A 19,959-nucleotide genomic window follows, 5' to 3' on the forward strand; every position below is an offset into this window, starting at 1 on the left:
AGATCGTACGAAGAAGCGGTATAGACAGAAAATGACATAGGGTCCTTTGTCATCCATCTCGATATCACATTTCTTACGTTCGAGGGTTGAAGAGTAGCCTTTTGGTTTGTGGATTCAGAAGGCAGAGTTGTCTCCTATATGGTGCTTCGTTGTGTCTGCATGAGATTGTTGCCAGATGGTTCACAAGAGTTGTCTCCTATATGGTGCTTCGTTGTGTCTGCATGAGATTGTTGCCAGATGGTTCTGTCTCATTCAGTATACTAAATTTGAAGTCTATTTATTCATCCCAATTGTTCATCTAAAGTCTGTTGTCATTTGGTCACTTGAATTATATTTGAAGTCTATTCATTCATCTCAATTGTTCATCTAAAGTCTGTTGTCATCCGGTGAAATCTATTATCTATTCATCTAAAGTGTGAGCTTAGCTCAATCCCAGCCTCCGTTGGTCGCCAAGGGTCTCACAAATTACGTGGAATGGTCACTGAGAGACCATTCACTACCCCATATTGGTCTTGGTACTCTGGAATGAGTACAAAAATGTTTTCATGTTGTCAATGCTGGTCTTGGTCCCCAAAGGCATAATGAGAACACATAATGTTAACCTATGCTAGAAAAATACATTTTTTCTAACCGTGAAACTAAGGGGAAACTTGAAATTTTTTCGTTTTTAGGTCAATTTTTGAAGCTTTTGCTAGGAATTGCACTAGAACTTGTGTAAATTTCCTGTTTTTCTTAAAGGCAAGCTCAAAATCCAACTGAGATTTTACAATTTCAGCCGGTTAATATGCATTGGACCCGGATTGTTTTCTAACAATGATGGACATTAGCCTTGGAACCTCAAAGTATACTACATCATTTCTTGAATAACCGATGGGGACCCCTTGACTTGTCCTTGACCTTCTTGCTCAAAAAAGGGGATATATCTGTCTTTTTGCTTGTTTGCCTTGTAGAATGGTTCTACAACCATCACAATCTGTATCAATTGGAACATGTCAAATTTTATGAATCCTTTGTGTAACCTCGGATCTAGATGTGAAGAAGAGGATCCAAATATTATTTTGAGAGAAAGTCTGACCAACAAATCTGAATCACCCCCTCTGGTGCAACATTCCATACTAAAATCCAATTCTTGAGTAAACGTGGAACATGCTTGCAGTCTCTCCAAAAATCGTAGACTTACTCTTAACTTTTTTGTCCCACTTGCTTCATCCTTTTCCAAAGGCAACTCACGCCATAGGCTATCTATACACCACCTTGATTGGTCCATTGAATCAGCTCTTCCCACAATATTGATAACGATTCCCATACATGACTGCCCTCCAAATGTAGGAATTCTCCTTTGAGGATTTTGGCTACACAACTAAATTGGGTTGCTTGTGACCACCCGATAAGTGTTGTTTCCTTCTCGCACCAATCAAATCAAGCAATGGTGTGATAGGAGCTTGAATGAGGAGATTGTTTTGCTCAACTAAAACTCTTGTGAACCATCTGGCAACAGTCTCATGGAGACACAACGAAGCACCATATAGGATACAACTCTACCTTCTGAATCCACAAACCGAAAGGCTACTCTTCAACCCTCGAACGTAAGAAATGGGACATCGAGATGGATGACAAAGGACCATATGTCATTTTCTCTCTATATTGATTCTTCGTACGATCAGATAGCACATTTTAATCCTTTGTTCAATTCATTAAAGGAAGGACAACTATTTTTGCTACTACTAACTTGAACTTCAATGCTTATAAGGGCTTTTAATCCAGATAAGGTGACATGGTGGTCATAGAACTTGCAAAGGAAACATTCCAATTGAATGCATGTCAATGTCAATCGTTAGGATTTTTAAAACAAGTACACTTATGATATTACATGTTTGGACAATTTTTGGTCAAATGGTCATCAATTATCCGTCCGTAGACTAACTTTGTAAATTTGGTCACAATTTTCAATCCAGTGATCCAAATCTTACCAAATTTGGTTGTGGGCTTATTATAACATGGTAAAACTAATAGTATGCTGACTTGGTCAAAAAGCTAAAAAATGGGACAGATGTAAATAATCGTGATTATTTACAATTGACAAATTTTTGTATCTTGTTGGACTGAGCATGTACACATGTTTATAACATCAATATAAGGCTGTGAATCAATTTTCAACAAGTTTGGACAAAATTTTCCCCAATTTACACTCAAGATTCAAAAAGTCAGTACAAACTTTAGTTTTAACCCAGTTTTTTGTCATTTTGGTGATCCAAATCACTTGGGCCTTTACAAAAGTTGTTTTTACACATGCAATGAGTCAATGGTATGAACCTTGGTCAATTTAGAGTAGAAAGTTAATAATCGTGAGTATTAACTTCAAGCTTGAAATGAACACTTTTTTGCAATTTTTTTAAACATAGCCTTTATATGAGCTATTTTAAACCTATGAATCAAGTAAAAACTTAATTTGGCCTAAAATATCAAGAAAAAGTAAATAAATTGAGTTTTGGCCAACTCTTGAAATTTTTACATCGGAGTGTCTTTGAGCTTACCAACTGATTTAGACAACTCATAAGCTTACTCTCCAGTCGGATTGAGTGGTTTCGAGTCTTTTCAAGCTATTTCTAGCCGTAGACTTGAAATTATCTAACTTCCAATAGCAACTCACACTTGATTCTTTCAGAGAGAGCAATGTTTTGAAATCCACCTTGGATCCTACTTACCCTACTCCTAGATTCTCATGCAAAGGGGTTGTGGAAAGTGTCCACAAACACTCGTTTTCTTGTGTTTTATGTTTTTCTAAGCACTAATTTTAAGACTTGTCTTGTCTACCAATCATTCTCAAAATCCTAATCTACTTCTATAATCCTACAATCCTGAAGGCACTCAGCAAGTACGATTACTTCCAAGCTACCTCTACACAACAAAAGACAACAATCTTAAGCTATGCGGTTTCTAAAAGAAAGTTTTGAACTCTAGGCAAACCTAGAGGAAGTTAAAAGACAACTACAAAATTCATTTTTACTCTCAAGGTTTATGCCATAAATATTAGTAGCGGGTCTAGCTCTTGAAGGTGGCCCCGGGGATCCTTTTCTACAGGCAGGAGTGGAAGGTGTCTCTAGAGAGGTCGAGGCTCACTGAGGACATGTATTGGACGTATGCCCTATTTGAAAACATTTGTAGTATCGGACTTCTTGTAAGAGGGTTTCTCATTGATGTTGTGTCAGAGACAAGGCCTTTGAGATTGGGTTTCACAAGAATCTTGAGGATTTGTTCGTTGTTGATGGGAGTTATGGTTAGTGGACAAAGTTTCTTCTACGGTAGAATCCAGCTTTCCATCCATTAGTTTGTAGCCAGCCACAGTATGGTCCATAAGCTCTTGCATGGTTGAGACTTACTTGGACAGACAATATTCCTGCAATAGTGATGGTAGTCCAACGGTGTTTCTCCCATAGTGAAGAATGAACTTAAAGAAGGACATTAAAAGGTAGACGTCGAGAAACCTTTGGTTATAATCTTCCATGGTCTCTGTGGCAAGCATTTTCAAGTTGCCCCATTTTGACAAGATCTGGACTTCAAACAGAGAAGTCATATAATTCTGTAAAAATATTGTCTTCAATTCCTTGGAGAATACAGTTGTGTCGCTTTTGAACTCCATCAAGGCATAGCATTATCTTTAAGAAATCCCGCTCCTCGAGAAATCTTGGATTCTTTTGTAAAGTTTCCCAAAGCATAGATATTGTCAAATTGCTATAGGAACTGCAATGCTTTCTCCCATATTTCACCCCAAAAAAGGTGAAAATTTTGATTGTTGTGCCGCCATATTTGAAATCCCTTTAATTGGGTAGTTACATACCTTGAGTACGGGTAGTAAGGGTATCCATATGGGATCCAACTATTGTACTATGGTGGCAATGGTGGTGGCAACATTAGTGGCAAAGGCGGTTGCATTAGATCAAGGTCAGATGGTTGCACCATATATTTAAAGACCCTTGATCAAAACAGATGCATGGGAAGATTGTTAGATAGAAGCTCTCACACTTTTTGGTGCTGGAGGAGGAGGTACTACCAAGGACATGAAAGGGGGTAGAAGGAAACTGTGCAGCATCTAGAGATTTTGTTGCGGACATTGTGACAAAATGTTGCAAAGCTTTTCAAACAAAAACTGCAAGTATTATGGAAAATCCATGAACGCATAGTGCTCTGTCTATTCCAAGAAGGAATGGCATTCTTTTAAAAATGCACACAACTAGAGCTCTGATACCATTACATAATGGGAGGGCACCCACGTGCCAATGGAAAAGAGTAGATGAGACAACTTTAAACACTTCAAAACAACTCAACTGAGAGAGAGTGCACGACACACAAGACAGAGAGTGGAGTTCCACCACAAGAGAGAATTGGCCCTAAACCTTGGTGCCCTTTCAGTATTTCTTTGTATAACTTGAACTCAGTACAACTCTACAGGACTTTGGCACTCTGCTTTGCTTCACCCTCCTGATTGAATGCCAAAGGAAGATCCCAACCGATGTTTATAAAGGCCATTGGTCTCTCTAAACAGCAGTACATGAAAAGCACTAACTGTAATAGCATTTGGCCTTCTTAAAGATGTTAGGGTAAAACAGGGACTTCCATACACATGCAACAATAGCATGTTTCAATGCAATTTGTGGGAATCCGTACAACTCTCATGTCATCAAGTTTTACACAAGAGATAGTGAGTGTGTGGGTTGGTCCTACTTTATTTAAATGCCTTGTGTCACTAGGGCTCCATCAAACGGGGTCCCATAAGTTGGTGGGAATTGGTCTTTAAATATAGGCCACTCGATAAGACTTTACAACTTGGTCAAACTTCTTCTTTTTCTTCTATTGCTTCTTCTCTTAAGTTTTAGGCCCCTCAGCCAAGATTTGCAAGTCAGCTAGAGTTAGACTCATTAGTGGCTTGACACATCAACAATTTATGACAAGGGAGATGGTCGCATCTGTGAAGTAGTGCAATCGCGTACAACGAGCAAGATCTATGTAAAGGATGGATCATGGTCACATAAGCCACTAGTGACTCCAAGAACTCACTCTTGAAGATTGTGAAGCTTAATTCATTACTTTGTGGCATGCAAATAAGTTAATCCGACACTATGTTATGTCTGCCTCTCTAGTAACGTATTTACATATCAAACTCCTATAGGATCTCTACTCCTCGAGCTTTTCTACCCTTCAATTCATTCTGAATTTAAAGCCACAATACAAAGATAGTCACATGCAACATAAATTCACTTAACTATTTCTTAAGATGTGTATAGTATCTTAACATAATTATTTCTTAAGATGTATATAGGTAACCCAAGGGATTCACCATTGAAAACTTACCGCACCACGTAAGTGTAGGGGAGGGGTTTTTTTTTACAAGTTACATAACCGTACAAGTTAGGGGCAGGCCCCCAATAATTTATCTCCAAAGCTTAAAAGTAAGGGAGGGAATATCATATTTGGGGGGGGGAGGGGAAAATGAGAGGAAGTTTTTGTGTTTCAAAATCATGGCATCCCAAAAGAGTCTTCCCTCAAACTTGTGAGTCAATAGTTACAAAGATACATGCAAGAACTAACACTACATTGTATGAGGGATAAAAGATATAAAGAGCTTTTATAGATGCTAATTTACATAGAGAACTTAACACAACTTTATAGCCATGTTTTTTTAGTAATTTAGATGGGTCAAAATTGGACAAGTAGCTAGAGTGCAGGTTGAATGGACACATAGTTTGAAAGTCAAACTAAGACACATTGAGTGTACATCTAGTTATCAATAGAAGTGGTTCCTTTGTACGTTTCTAGTCACTATGCTATACGCTCTTTGACTATTTTTACTCAGTTAGATCATGTGAGACCTAAATTTTATATGTAAAATAGAGGTATTATAGTTTTTTGCATTGATTATCGTATACGCGTAGAAAGGGGGGTCATATTCCCTAATATGAGTCGTATATAGGGGTTTTATCAAACTTGTCTGCTTGCAAGTGGCGTCCCATTTTGTATATAGAGTGAATCCCCTGGGATAGATAATGTCCATAAATTATAAAAATATGATTACACTTACTTCTATGCAAGCTAAGCTCTTGTTTTGAAATAACTCCAATAGTATAATCAACCCAGTGAGGACAATGTTCCATCTCCCATTACGTCGTTCCTTTTTCAAAAAAAGTAGATAGGTGGCAAAGATCAAGGATCTCACTAGACAACTGAATGAACCCCTTCAAAAAAGAGGATGCATGTCTGGTTTTTGATTAAATTCAAAAGAAAGAATCTTAGAGAGAAAGTGGTACCAACATGTACCGAGAAGTTTAATTATCTCATACACAAAGCTCTAAAATTGGAGCAATATGCTTAGAAGGAAAATGGCCATAAGGGGGAAACAAAACTGAGAGACAGTGAATCATTTACTAAGGAGTCAAGATCTAGTTCTAGATCAAGTTCATTTGAAAGTGAGTCATAGGATCAAGTGAAGACTAAGAAAAAGGGCTCTTGGGATGAAGAAGATAGAAGTGATGTCAAAGTAGATTCTAGAGATGCTAAAAACTAAAAGTATTGTGACAAAGCACTATATAAGAGACAACTCTACCTTCTGAATTCACACACTAAAAGTCTAAGAACCTAGGAGAGTGCTTGGGAGATTCTCCTCCCTACCACCCTATAATAGACCATAAGACTCATAGTCTTTGTTCGTTTGAATCCCCAGTCCGCATTTCAAGCCGTCAAGGCCCTTGGCTTAGGTCCATGACCCCTTGGGTTCCCCTTGGTGACCTTGCATTACTCCCCCCTTGGAAAAGTGTTTTCGTCCTAAAAACAAAATTGGGAAACTTTTTCTTCAGGACACTAATGTTTTCCCAAGTGGCACCTTCCTCAGGTTGATATTTCCACTTCACTAGATCTTGTTGACGTACGTAGTGATGAGTCCGCAAATCATGGTAGTTTAAGATGCGTTTAGGTTCATGCGTTTGGACTACATGCTAAATGCAATCAACCAAAATCAGTTGGTCAATGACATTGTTGTCCCGATGGAAGCGTTTGCATAAACGAGAGTGCGCAGGTAATGCAAGTCTGTAGGCGTGATCACCAACTCACTTGAGTATCTTGAAAGGTGCACAAATTCTTGGAGATAATTCAAGTGTTGGCCTAGTCTTTTGACTTTTTCAATGCTTTGGCACATGCAAAAATACCGCTTCTCCTTCCTTGAAGGTAACTTGCTAAAGTTTCTCATTAGCATATTTCTTATACCGATCCTATGCTTGTGAAACATTTTGATGAGCCAGTCTCAGCATTTCCATATGGTCTTGGAGAAAATTTTGGACCTGTTGGAGATTTTCAGTTGCAAACCTCACCATAATGGGTGACTTAGGTTGAAAATTTTACATGAGCATGAAAGGACTAAATCCAGTCGTAACATTCTTAGCACTGATGTAAGGAAATCCAAGAATAGGAAGATAATCTTCCTAGTCTGATTGCTTATCTGTAGTTCTTACGTTGAGTTGTGTACCTAATTATTTTAACACAACCCCCTAGAAGTGACTGTTAAACTTGGGATCATGATCACTCATTATGATACTTGGAAATCCATACAAATGATACAAATTGTCCACAAATAACTCATCTAACTTTGGAGTCTTAATGGTTGACTTATTTAGAATAAAGTTGCATAGTTCAGTCAGCCAATCTACGACCACCCAGACCGAGTCATGACCTCGACTAGTAATTGGTAAACCCACAATGAAATCCATAGAGATACTTTCCCATTTTCCATTGATATCTCCAAAGGATGTAAGAGTCCTCCTATCTTCAGGTTCTCTACTTTATTGACTTGACATTTTTGGTAATGCAAGACATAATCTTTAAACATGATCATATAAACATGGCCAGCAAAACTGGCGTCGTATGAGAGTATAAGTTTTGTTAATGCATAGGTGCCCTACACTTAGACTGTTGTGACATCCGTCCATCAGGAAAAAACTCTCCCCTTGGTGTGGAATAGATACCCATCATCGATGGAAAAATTCCTCCATCTTTGCACCTCATCACTCGATAGAGGAGAACTAAGTGTGGAGGCTAAAGATGCACTACCAACGTTGAAGTGAGAAGGATCCCTCATTTATACATGGCTCCACACTTTGGAGTATGCCTCATCATGATCACATTTTCCCATAAGAGATTCCAAAAAATTGCTTTGTATCTCAGTAAAAAGAAGGGAGCTGATCTGAGGCATTTGACTAAGAGAATCAGCTACCACATTATATCATTCTTTATGATACCGGAACTTAGCATCATACTCCTGAAGAATCTCAGCCCATTCAACCCTTCAAATTTGATTGTTGTGTAAACCATTTATGCTTTTATGGTCAAACACATTTTCAAATTGTGTCCTATACAAATAATGTCGCCAAGTCTTCAAGGCAGACGCTATTGCATAGAGTTCTCTTTCAAAAGCAGAATAATTTTGTTGGGATGAATCAACCTTCTTGCTTTCAAATGGAATTGTCCTTCCCTCCTATAGAAGGATTGCTCCAATGGTACGGTTACTAGCATCCATTTCTAAGATGAATGGCTTCAAAGGATCGACAATAGCTATAATAGGAGTTGTAGCTAGTGCATCCTTGAGAGCATCAAAACTTTTATATTGAGATGGACCCCATTGAATTTTTTTTCCATTGGCCTTCAGCTGGTTTGTCATCAAAATTTCAATGTGAGTATAGTTTAACAAACCTTTGACAAAAACCTGGCAAAGCTCAAGAAAATTGTAAGCTCTTCTAGATTTTTGGAAGAGGGCCACCTCCAAATGGTATCCAATTTGGATTGATCCATGTGTAACTCGTCCACTAAGATAACATGCCCTAAATAGTGACTCTCCTCCTTGAGGAAATTGCACTTTGATTCTTTGGCATATAATTTATGTTCTCTCAACAACTCAAACACTTTCTTGAGGTGTAGTAAATGCTCTTCTTCAGAAGCACTATATACAAGAATTTCATCAAGGAAAACAATAACAAACTTGGCCATATATGGTCTCAAGATGCTATCCATAAGCGTCATGAAAGTAGCTAGTGGATTGGTCAACCCGAAAGGCATAACCAAAAATTTGTAGTATCCAAATAGTGTTTGAAATGCAGTCTTGGGTATATCCACAAATCTTATGCGTACTTGATGATACCCTAACCGCACGTCTATCTTTGTAAAGATATGGGCGGAAGTGAGTTTATCAAATAGCTCATCTACTCTTAAAAAAGGATACTTGTTCTTAATAGTTGTTGCATTCAATCCGCGATAGTCTACGCACATGCGCATGCTATCGTCTTTTTTCTTCACCAAATAAAATTGGAGAAGCCCATGGTGAGGAACTTGGTTGTATAAAACCTTTGCTGAGATAGTCACCAAGCTGATGTTCCACCTCAATAGCTTCAAAATAGCTCATTCTGTAGGGTAGCTTACTGATGGGATTACTGCCTGCAACCACATCTATGTCATGTTGCATGACCCATGTCGACGACAACCCTGGTTGTATATCATGTGGAAAAACATCTTTATATTTCGTTAATAATTTCCTTAAAATGCTAGCAACAATTTTCTTGTTCAAGAGAGAGATAAGTAGCCGTAGAGGGAATAGAAGAGAGAAAAACATGGGGTGTTGAGGAATTGGAGGACCCAAGAGGAAACAGCTGCACCATGTACACTTCTCTCTCTTTTTCTTTGGCAACAGATTTCCCCTTGGGACAATCCTTTTTTCCATGCCCACTCTCTAAACATGTAGAACATATTTTTTCTTTTTTTTTTTCTTCTCAAACTCTTCAGTAGAGATAGAACCCCTAGACCCCTTGGGGGCCCCTGGGTTTTTAGAGGCCTCTGATCTAGCTACTAAAAACTTTCTTTTATTGTTTCCATGATGTGTGCATGCATTTTCATATGTAGTGGCAGGCACATGAGTATTATGCAGTGGTCTCTTGTTGAGATCATCGTGAACATGAGCTTGCACTATTGCCTCCTCAAGTGTCTTGGGATCCTAAGTATTGAAATGCTTCTTAAGCTCTAGTGTTAGACCGTGGATAAACCCACGCACTTGCTGAAATGTATCTAATGACATCCTTGTATGTAAGATATTGAAAGTGCGAAGCAGAGGGTACCGGTAGGTGCGCGTCATGATGTAGTGCAGGATTGGGGCAAGAAGCAAGAGGCGGAGTGCAGTAGAGAGGAAGCGCTAGGAATGGAAGCAGAGAGAGAGAGAGAGAGAGAGAGAGAGAGAGAGAGAGAGAGAGAGAGAGAGAGAGAGAGAGAGAGAGAGAGAGAGCTCACATTTTTGGGGAAAACTCAATAAGTGAGTTTTGGGTTTTCTCACTTTTATTCTAAGTGACTTTAAAAAAATGTGTCCAGGTTCAATGTGAACCAGGACAAAGTATAAAAATGTACAAAATGGGGTTATTTAGGTCTTTAACCCAACAACCTCCCACTTAAAGGCATAAATGACGCTTTTAAGTTAACCAACTCCCACCAACTGTATGCAATGCTCGTGTTGAGCCTTAGCAAGATGCTCATTAGGAGATTTCGGAGGTCTTCTGGAGGGCTTTTTGGAAGAGAGAGGAAAATAATCTCCTCCAACGAGAGAAGAGTCTACGTTACGCAGAAAAATAGATTGATATTAACAAAAATATAAAAGGTGTCCCTCTCCTCATTTAATAATCTAGTGGTCCTTGAAGACGATCACTCTCTTTCATTTAATGCGAGCACCTTTTTCAGAAGGTAGATGCGGTACATTTAATACGGCTTACGTCATCACTGGAACTCAAAAAGTCACAAAACTATTAAGTGGTGGAAGATTTTGAAACTTTTGATAAGTACTGTCAATGTGTCTGGAACGCCCAAAATATCCTAGAAATGAATGTCTAATTGCCTCGCTTCGACATCCAAAGTGGAAAAAAATGTCAAAAACCTCTAAAAGAACATTTTACTAACGGTGCGCGAGGGGGCATTCCAAAATTTTGGAATGCCTCCTCGCGCGCCGTTAGTAAAAAGCCCCTTTTTTCCTCTTTTTAGGGAGCCTTTTGAGAGAAAAATGTCAAAAAACCTCTAAAACGGGGCTTTCTTGAAAGATAAGTGTCCAAAAACCACTGAAAGAAGCTTTGTACTAACGACGCGCAGGGGGGGCATTCTAGAATTTTAGAATGCCTCCTCCCGCGCCTTAAGTAAAAAGCCCATTTTTTGGGGTTTTTTGACATTTTTTGCCTCTTCGGATGTCGGAATGAGACAAGTGGACATTCGTTTTTAGGGTATTTTGGCATTTCGAACGCATTGGTGGTGTCAGAAGCCTCAAAATCTATCACTATTTGACAGTTTTTGACATTTCAAGTTTCAGTGATGACGTAATCTGCATTGAATGCGTTGCACCTGCCTCCTGAAAAAGACGCTCGCATTAAATAAAAAAGTGACCGTTTTCAAGGACTATTGGGAATATAAATCTACTTTTTAGAGTGTCTGGTTTTCCTTTTGGACATACTCACAAGGTGCAAGTGCATTTTAAAAAAAGTTTTTAGCGAGAAATACATTTCTTACAAGGCCCTCCAAATGACCTCCGAAATTTTATAATGTGGTGAGAGCATCTGCAGGGTTATCGTGTGTATGGATCTTAGTCAATGTGACTAGACCATCCTCCAATACCTGAATTATGAAGTGGTACCGCACATCTATGTGTTTGGTATGCGCATGAAACATGGAATTTTTGGCTAAATAGACAGCACTCTATCTATCACAACCCAACGCGGGTGTATGAGCAGGCATACCAAGTTCTTTTGCAAGTCTACCCAACCAAATGGCCTCCTTTGAAGCCTCTGTGGCTGAAATATATTTAGTCTCAGTAGTACTCAATGCCACAATATTTTGCAGCCTAGAACACCAAGAGACTACACCACCAGCAATGGCAAATACATATCCACTAGTAGATTTCCTGGTATCCATGTCACCTGCCATGTCTGCATCACAATATCCCTGCAACTTTAAGTCACTTTTTCCATAACAAATACACTTTGATTGTGTACCTTTCAAATATCTGAAAATGCATTTGAAAGCTTCCCAATGCTCTTTGCCAGGATTTGACATGTATTGACTAACAACTCTTGTTGCATAAGAAAAGTCGGGACGAGTAGCAACCATAGCCCCGGGGGGTTCACCTTACACACTATGTGACCTATCACCTGAGTTCAAAAGAAGGGTATTTAAATACCTTAAAACTTACAGAAATAAATTTACATAAGGATATGTTTTTTACAAATCTCAAAAAAGTTTACAGGATAAGGGTTCATTATATTTCCTAGAAAATTCACAGAATAGGGATTTTAGAAAAAGAGCCTGAACACACGTGATATAGTGGTCTTAAATATAGTGAACCCCCCGGGACCATAGCATACATAAGAGAGCCAAAGCTGATGCATATGGGATTCCCTTCATTGCTTTCAATGCCACCTCATCCTTTGGGCAATCTGCTTTGCTAAGCTTAGTGTATGGAGGTAAAGGTACTCCAAGAGGCTTAACATCAGCCATATTAAACCTGTCAAGTACTTTTGCAATGTACCTTTCTTGAGATAAAAACAACAATTTCAGCTTTCTATCTCTTTTAATACGCATGCCCAAAATATGCTCTACATCACCGAAATCCTGCATAGTAGCAAATGCTGAATTTAGCTTACGTTCAGAGTATCAAGACTAGTCTTATGTTTCCCGGCAAGCATCATGTCATTAACATAGATAACAAGCATGATGGGACTACCATCTTCAACCCTTTTTGTATACAAACAATGATCTGCATGGCCGCTTTTAAAGCCTTGAGACATCATAAAAGTGTCAAACTTCTTATACCACTGCCGTGATGATTGTCTCAAACCATACATAGCCCCTTTCATGTTGCATACAAGTTCCTTGTGTGTAGGAACTACAAAACCTTCAGGTTGTTTCATGTATATGTCCTCTTCAATGTCACCATGCAAAAAACTTTGTCTTTACATCCATTTGATTCAATTCTAAATCAAGCACCGCAACAAGAGCAAAAAGGACACATAAACTTGTAAGGTTTACAATAGGAGATAAGATTTCTTGAAAATCCATTCCTTCTTTTTGTGCATATTCTTTTGCAACCAATCTTGCCTTGTACTTGAATGTTTCATCCACAATCTTAATCTTGTATACCCATTTGTTAGGAAGAGCCTTTCTCTCTTTAGGCAATGGCACAAGATCCCAAGTATCATATGCATACAAGGATTTCATTTCCTCTTGCATTGCAAGCTCCTACTTACTGCTTGACTCACATGACTTAGTCTCTTTATAAGTAAGAGGTTCACCCTCATCTGTCAACATTACATGATCCAAAGAGGGATTAAATCTCTACGCTTGCCTTCTCAAACGAGTTGACTTGCGTACCCAATGATCTACATTCTCATGCAATGGTTCTACATCATAAGGCAACTCATTTTCAGCTCTATCATGCTAATGAAAATCATTTTCAGCCAATTGAAGTGGTTATCCATCCTCATTAGGAGCATCAAAATCATGTCCTACCTATTCTGGCTCAAGCATTAGGAAGAGGATGGGGTCTAGGAGGGCCTCTTTATATGCCATGAGATTATGGAGGTGACTAACATTTGGACGAATAGATACATGCCATGTGTGCAAGAATGGTGGGTGTGTAAGAGAGGTGTAAGAGTGGTCACAGGATGCCCTTTTCCCCCCAAACTTGGGAAAGAAAAAAATTATGATTTTCGGCCTTCCATAACTCCTACATATGATCTTCAATTTGAGCAGAGATTATAGAACTAGAATCTACATGCCAAGCTCTTTCCATAGATATGTTACTTGATATACTTTTGCCCGTTAGATTTTAAATTTCATTTTGGGGGGCAAATTTGAATTCAAATAATCTAGTCGTTTTGCGTGTTTGAATTCAAAAGTTGTCCTTTGATTGGTTTCTTAATACTAAAGGTTTAACTCCCTTAACATGCCAAATAAAGAGGCCCTCCTAGACTCCATTCTCTTCCTAATGGTTAACCACTTGATTATCAATTTTAGCTTGCGATAATGCATCATGAGGCTCTTTTTCAACATTAATGGGTGGTACAGAAGGCTGAATTCTATCTATTTTCTTGTCAACATCAGATTTTGTAGCATTCTTAAGCAATTTTGCCTCATTGAACACTACATCTCGGCTGCATATTACTTTTGTAAACTGTGATAACCACACTCTATAGCGCATTTCACCTTCTTCCCCATAACCTTGTAAGACTCCTTTAATGGACTTCATATCAAAATTTTCTCTCAAATCATTGCGTACATGAACAAAAGCTTCACATTCAAATACTCTCAAATGATCATAAGAGACAGGTTTGCCAGACCAAACCTCCTCTGGAATGTCATTTCTTAGCGTACTATTAGGAGAGTGATTGAAAATATAAACTACAATTTTCAATTCCTTCCCCCAAAACTTTTGGGAAAGATTAGCGGTGGACAACATGCAATGGACTCTCTTGCATAAAGTACGATTATACCTCTCAACCACACCATTAGAAGACGGATTATAAAGGGCTATCAACTCCCTTTTTATCCCATTTTCATCACAAAAATTCTAAAATTCAGCAGATAAAAACTCTCCTTTATTATCAGATCTGAGACATTAAAGCTTAGTACTCTTTTGCATAGTGACAAAAGCATGAAACTTTTTAAAATCATTAAAAGTCTCACTCTTACTTTTCAACAAATGCACCCATCCTTTCCTAGTACAGTCATCAATGAATGTAACAAAATACAATGCACCACTAAAAGACTTAACAGGCATAATACATACATCGGAGTGAATAAGATCAAGAGGATTAGCTTTGCGAGAGACACTAGAGTAGTAAGAAGATTTCTTTTGCTTTCCATAAAGACAATCATTACAAAAATCCATGTTTTTTCCTTTTACATCAATCCTCTTGAGAGAGGAAAGCACATCAATACCCTTTTGGCTCATATGGCCAAGTCTCTTATGCCACAATTCCGTGTGTGAAGCAATTTTAGCAACAACAAGAAAATTGCCAGGCAAAGCTTTGCATTGAAGATAGTATAAAGTACCTCTTTTAGACCCTTTTGCAACAAGCATGGAGCCCTTAAGGAACTTTTATGAATCCCCAGCAAAGATGGTAGTATAACCATGTGCATCTAACTGGCCAACAGATAGCAAACTTTTCTTAATGCCTGGTACAAACCTGAGATCATTCAACACAAGCTCTTGACCATTGTTAAGAGCCAAACACATGGTACCCATTCCCTCAATATTGCAAGCAAAATTATCACCAACGTATACCTTGCCATAATTGCCTGCAGCATATGTAGAAAAACACTCCAAAAATGAAGTCACATAGAATGAACACCAGAGTCCACTATCGAAGACTGGGATAAGCCATCATTAGCACTAAGTAATGCATCAATGACATCTTTCTTTGAGATAAGCATGTCTTCTACATTAGTTATCACCAAATTTGAGGGGCATGAAGCCACAACCAAAATTTCATCAACGTCTGACAACTCCTCAATGACCACACTAGAGGATACATTTGCATTCTCAGCATCCATAGAGGAATCACCTGCTGATTTTTCCCCTTTCTTCTCATCTTTCTTCTTCTTTTCTGGCGTTTCCTTCTTCCTTTCCTACTCTTTCTTCAAATACCTGCAATCGGGTTTCTTGTGACACTTTCTGCCACACTGATAGCAAGTGACATTCTTATCTTTTGTCTTACTGTTACTTCTATTTTGAGTCCTATTACCTGCATCACACTTTTAATTTCTACCTCTTGCATTGTAGGCAGAAATGCCACCTTCCCCACCAGACTTTCTCTAATCTTTTCACCGAGAATAGACCCTCTCACACCGTCATACGTGAGGGTGGGACTCTTGCTCAAGGAGACAACAAAAGTTTCCCAAGTATCTGGCAATGTCATAAGCAAGAAAATAGCTTTCAGCTTATCATCGAATTGCTGAAGCCCACTATCATGCAACTGACTCAACACACCTGTAAAAGCACTCAAATGCTTAGAATTTGACTTCAAGTCATCAAGCTGCATATTCACCAACTTTCGCATCAAATGCACTTGGTTCACAGGCGTGGTGATCTCATAATTGGACTTTATCTTTTGCCACATTTCATAATCCACGAGGGATTTTCTCTATATGCAAAACAGGACGCCACCTGCTGAGCGGACAAATTTGATAAAAGCCCCTATATATGACTCATATTAGGCAATATGACCACCCTTTCTACACTTATATGACAATCAATGAATAAAAATATCATACCCCTATCTTACATACAAAATTTAGGTCTCACATGATCTAATTGAGCAAAGCTAGTCAAAGAGTGTGTAGCATAGTGACTAGCAATGTACTAAGGAACCACTTCTGTTGATAACTAGATGTACCCTTAGTGTGTCTTTGTTTGGATTTCAAATTATGTGCCCGATCAACCTGCACTCTGGCTACTTGTCCAATTTTGATCCATCCAAAGATGGTATAAATCAACCCTTGACTGCTCCAAATTAGTCCTTATCTATGACCAGCTTGATGAAAAATTTAATGTGTGACCTGATAAAAAACTTCCCCAAAATTCATTCGAGTTCTAGTGCACACCGATGACCAATCGTTACAAGTAATCAACCCTGGTCAGTCCCCCCCCCAAAAAAATATGATACCCCCTTCCCTTATTGTTAAGCTTGCGAGATAAATTATTGGGGGCCTGCCCCTAGTTTATACGCTTATGTAACTAGTGAAGAAACCCCCCTCCCCTGCACTTATGTGGTGCAGTAAGTTTTCCATGGTGAATCCCCTGGGGCATAAGCAGAGTCCAAACGCTTGATGCCCGTCAAAATTTCATCATTGATAGCCATTTTGATGTAGGCCATAGCCTTCTTATTCAACCTGGCCCACTCTTCGTTAGACAAACCTTACGGCTTATTCTCTTCCAATCCATCTTCACAATCCTCTTAAAACAGGATACCTTGCATGCGTTCTTGCCAGAGGTCGAAGCCTTGGCCATCGAACCGTTTGATTTCCATCTAACTTTTAGTGTCAGATGCGAAAGAGGAAGAATCCTTTTTAATTCAGCCACAAGTGTGTATACAAGAGAGATACAAGAGGCTGAAAATTTCAGTAAATAGTAGCAACCACAAGACTTTGCATACAGAGAGCGACAATTTCTTTACATGAAACAGTCCAAATCTGAAAATTTTAGCCAAAATGTGCAATTTCAAGCACCTGTACTCAGCTTTTCACTCAATTTGTCACGACAAGCATCAATACATGTGTTCCCACAACTTTGGTACACCTGCATATTGCTCTTTTGACCTGTAATAACCTGTAAATCATTTGTTTTGACCTAAAAACAACATGTTTTTGGCTGTTTTGACAAATTTGGTGACCTTTTCGACCCCGGAAGCAAGGGGATTCACGATGGGCGAAATTGAACGCGTGAGAGTAATGTTAACTCGCTGTCTCCTTGGACTATGATACCAGTTGAAAGCGCGAAGCAGAGGGTACCGGAAGGTGTGCGTCGTGATGTAGTGCAGGATTGCGGTAAGAAGGAGAAGGCGGAGTGCAGTAGAGAGGAAGTTCTAGGGATCGAAGTAGAGAGAGAGAGAGAGAGAGAGAGAGAGAGAGAGAGAGAGAGAGAGAGAGAGAGAGAGAGAGAGAGAGAGAGAGAGAGCTCACGTTTTTGGGGAAAACTCAATAAGTGAGTTTGGGGTTTCCCCACTTTTATTATAAGTGACTTTAAAAAAAATGTGTCCAGGTTCAATGTGAACCCAAACAAAGTATAAAAATGTACAATACGGGGTAATTTAGGCCTTTAACCCAATAGAGATATTCCAATAGTGTCTTATGATGTTGCATGGAACACTTATCCCAAGCACACCAATTTCTGTATGCTTCATCTGTAGGCATAAATTATGTTCCAAATACAGCGTCAAAGGCTGCCCAAGTCTATGGTATGATGCTCTTCTCCTTCAGAGACATCCACCATTTATATTCCTTGCCTTCTAATGGCAAACTTATTCGCAGTGCCTTGACTACATCCGAAGTGTGTTGCAATTGTGAATTACATCCCACTTACTGAGAAATATATTCACTGCATCTTTATTGCGTTCTCTTTCCTCTCCCTTAAAAGTCGGTGGCTTTGTCTATTTCAACAAATCATCCACCTCTATCATTTTTGAGACTATATTGTGCTCAATTCCGAACTTGGAGAATTCCTCAATGAACTCTCATGTGGGATCATTTGTTGCACAAAAGTGTCCTTGGCTCCAAAGTTTGAAGCCATGTAAAGGAATTTCTATCTAGAGTTAGCTCAAATTCTTTGTACTTAGTCTTGAAGCCAGTGACTTGCACAACTCTAAGAACTTTCATGAATGCAACTATGTGATTGTACGGATCTCAAGATCCGTTACACAATCTCTTCACACACACACACACACACACACACAATGTGATGACATGGGTGGTAGAAGAGTGCATCCTGTAATTTTTTACTTGGAAAAGCCCATTTAGGAGTGGGTTTTATGCCACTCTAATGTGAATCCAGTCTTAGTTTAAACATAATGGTATTGCAAAATTTGGCTTAAATCCTGAAGTACTGTTTGTTAAAAGAAGTCACTGTAGACCTTCTTATAAGATGTGTGAGATAAAGGCAACTGCCCAATCCCATTGTGGTTTTCTCCGTCTTTGATGATGTCTTCTGTTTGTTTTTTTGGCAAAACTCATAGTTGTGAGTAAATTATATTGATCAACCCGAAAAATTACAAGGTCTTGTCATGATGTCTCCTTTTCATATTCTCTTCCAACTACAGTTGGTGATTTTATCACCTTGTTGGTCTGCCCAAAGGTATATTTTTTTCTAGCTAAAAATAGATATATTTTTTTGGCATTTTTTAGGGCATAGAAAAAACCCATTTTATGTGATGATTAAAATGAATAATTGAACTCGGGCATTATTCTCGCTCTCCTCCAGTAATGCACAAGAATTTTTGGACAAATTCTCACAATAATTCACACATTGTGACTTACCTTAACATCATGGGCTTCTGCGAGGGAGGCAAGGCATACCTAGCTAGGTACGATTGGGGGTAGGTGACCACCGGCTCGGTGGGTAATTTACACATTGTGACTTACCTTAGCATCATGGGCTTCTGCGAGGGAGGCACTGCATACCTAGCTAGGTACGATTGGGGGCAGGGGACCACCAGCTCGGTGGGGGGGCCGGTGGTCCTCTGCCCCCAATCGTACCTAGCTAGGTATGCGGTGCCTCTCGAGCAGAAGCTCATGATGTTATGCATTGTATGGAAAACACAAACAAAGACTCCGTTTTCCAACATGATAAAATTTCTAAATCTTCTTGTGTATAGGTGTCGGAGCTGGAGCCAGATCTAAAGCCAAAGTGCAGCGAAAAACACTGCCTACGAGTGACCAAATTTGCATATGACTTAAAGCTCATGAGCTTGCTTGGCTTCTGGGTAGATGGTAGACGTGGAATTTGGTTGGGGCAAGGTGAACGAGAGCAAGGGCTTTGGGAAAGAAAGGAGATGTTGTGGAATTTCCCCAAGGAGTCCTCCATGCTCATACGCTCCATCTTTGTAATTATGGTATTTGGGGCTATTTTGCTTATGAGAAGGGTAGCAAAAATTTTGTATCCATTTTGAAGGTCGAAATGCCAAACATCCCATCCCATGGGATGGGTACTCTTAATTTTCTAAATCTAAATTTAAATACCACTCCCTTTGTCTCCTTCAGTATACTAAATTTGAAGTTTATTTATTCATCCCAATTGTTCATCTAAAGTCTGTTGTCATCTGGTCACTTGAATTATATTTGAAGTCTATTCATTCATCTCAATTGTTCATCTAAAGTCTGTTGTCATCCGATGAAATCTATTATCTATTC

The 19,959-nt window shown here is 39.0% G+C and overlaps 1 pseudogene; it reads right to left on the minus strand.

The window, feature by feature from the left end:
- Positions 1 to 852: 852 nt before the first annotated feature.
- LOC147431729 (uncharacterized) lies at positions 853 to 17,065 on the minus strand (annotated as a pseudogene).
- Positions 17,066 to 19,959: the final 2,894 nt, after the last annotated feature.

Source organism: Adiantum capillus-veneris, chromosome 21 (genome assembly GCF_014529385.1).
Source record: "Adiantum capillus-veneris isolate H3 chromosome 21, ASM1452938v2, whole genome shotgun sequence".
In the NCBI taxonomy this organism is placed as follows: domain Eukaryota; kingdom Viridiplantae; phylum Streptophyta; class Polypodiopsida; order Polypodiales; family Pteridaceae; genus Adiantum; species Adiantum capillus-veneris.